Here is a 2,314-nt window from a genome sequence, read left to right on the forward strand (position 1 = left end):
AAAAAAAAAAAAAAGATAAAACAGTAGCAATGCTATTTTCAATTGTGAAAAGACATTGCTTTCAGACTTTCTATGGGGTTTTTTTTGTAACTAATTGAACGTAATCTTAGAACTGAACTATTAACTACTTTCTCCCCTGTAACGTGTAGGTACACAAACTTCATCTGTCTTGCTGGTGTTTGTCACTGGTGCTTTTTAGCACATCCATCTATCTATTCCACGGCCTCTTTGCCTCGGTGAGGCAGAGCCCAGCAGCACTCCTGCAGCTGTATTTGGGGCTGTCCTATGACATGCAGACCTAAGAGGAAGGAGGAGTCACCAAACTTCTACAAAAGGATGAGTAAGAAACACACTGCAAAAATGCAGAACTCTGATTCACTTACTAGAAGATGACTATGGGCTACCTAAACCCCCAAAGAGGAGGATATGCTGTTGCCATGAAGTGCTAGTTATAACTGCATGATTAGCAAAAACCCTACCTGGAGCAGCTATAGCCAAATTTGGAGGCAAGTTGCAGTATGGGTAGGACAGTAATCAGAAGACAGTGATGAGGCTTGCTGGAAATACTTGGTTTTACTCTGTTACCATTGCAGTGCATGCAGCCTGCTGCCCCTGAAATTTTCTGCACCAAGCTCTAGACACAGCATTTGGGTAACCAAACTAATTAAGATTAAAACACCAGAAAGGGAAGAGAAGATAGAGGCTGAGGCACTTAAGTATTTCCCAGTGCAGCTGATTGGAGAGATGACTCTCTAGGTGAGATCCCAGTAGTCAGCCTTCTCCAGGAGCTGGACACCAGTGCTTAGTCAACTCTTTAGGCAGCCCCTTTGGCAACTTCCAGCAGCTCTTCCAGGGTTCTGTTTCATGTTTGGTGTTTCGCTCTGTCCCTCTTTTCCCGCTTCCTGTCCTTTATGCAAGCACTTAAATGTCTTCCACATGTCAGTGGTCTGCATCTACCCCTCCTGTTTCAAGCTTTACACATGCCTAAGGGTTGAGGCCCTCCAGCAAGAAAGGCATTCCCTTCCCCACTTTGTGTACCACACCTTGGGCCTCATCTGGAGATAAGATTCAAAGCAGCTAATGAGCTCTAAGGCAGGCTTTGCAAATTCTGATGAGTAGAATCCAAGCACCCCCAGGATTAAGGAGTAGTTCAGTGGCAGCTTTGAAAATGCTGGCAGTGTCTAAGTGGGACGACGTCAGACATTTCAGGCTCTTGGCTGCAGGCACAAATCAGATTCTTGTGCACATCCCTGCATCCCTGGCGGCGCAGCAACAGGGCGACACATGACAAAACTGCCATCCGAGGGCAGTAGGTAAGTGTGCGAGGAAAATAGGAGACTCTTTTGGCTGATGTTCTTACTAGTGATGGAAGATCTTACCCTACATCAGGTTTTCAGGGCAGGTAATTCTGCCTCTTCCACCGCTGATCTCAAGTATCGCTATGAAAGAGCAAATATCAAACAACGGGGTGCTGGCTGCTTATGTTCACCACCGCTTTCCGAACTTGGAGGATACTTTACACCTATGTGACTGATTCTGGATTATTCTTACCTATGACAGATTTAGTGCTCGCACACACCCTTTGCAGGAATGTTTTTGTTACCTACTGGTGGTTTTTAAAGTGACGATAAAAGCAAGGAAAGCATTTGGGAGATGCTGTTATTATGAACGGGTTAGGGTGTGTTTATTTTAGTTATGTCTTCTTCCAATCCTTCCATGCCTCTCTTAAGCCTATTCACAGGCTTTCCTTCTACAGGGAAGTTGTACTGAACTCAGAGAGGCACACCTAAAAAGGCCATTTCAGCAACACTATGTGAGTTTCCAATATTTATCTTTACATACCAATACGTAATTCTGGCTCACTTCCTGACTCTGCTGGTTTTAGGGTTTGGGGTTTTTTACATATTTTTTTTTTAAAGGTACAGTTTGCTTGAGTTTCTGACAATATTACATATATATTATATGACAATATTATTAAAACAGTATTACGTTAATGACTTTTCTATACAGTTTGCCCCATTTTATCTCTGTGGCAGTTGATGTTTTAATTTGGTGAATTTGCTTGCATTTCTCTGCTGTATGCGGCTGATGTCAGACACCTGTGTTATCTGGGCATGTTCTTACAAGGCCCACAAAGGTTTGTTTCGAGCTTTTGTTCCCAGAAGCTATGGAGAAAAAGACTATAAAATCTGTTAAGAATAGAAGTTGGTTGGGGGTAGGGGGCAAGAAGTTTTTATCCCTGGAAATAAAAGCAATGTGGCATGAAGGTATTTGTAATATGGGTTCCTTTTAATGAATCTTAGCCACTTAGTTG

This window comes from Charadrius vociferus, unplaced genomic scaffold (assembly GCF_000708025.1).
Source record: "Charadrius vociferus isolate BGI_N301 unplaced genomic scaffold, ASM70802v2 scaffold202, whole genome shotgun sequence".
Taxonomy (NCBI): domain Eukaryota; kingdom Metazoa; phylum Chordata; class Aves; order Charadriiformes; family Charadriidae; genus Charadrius; species Charadrius vociferus.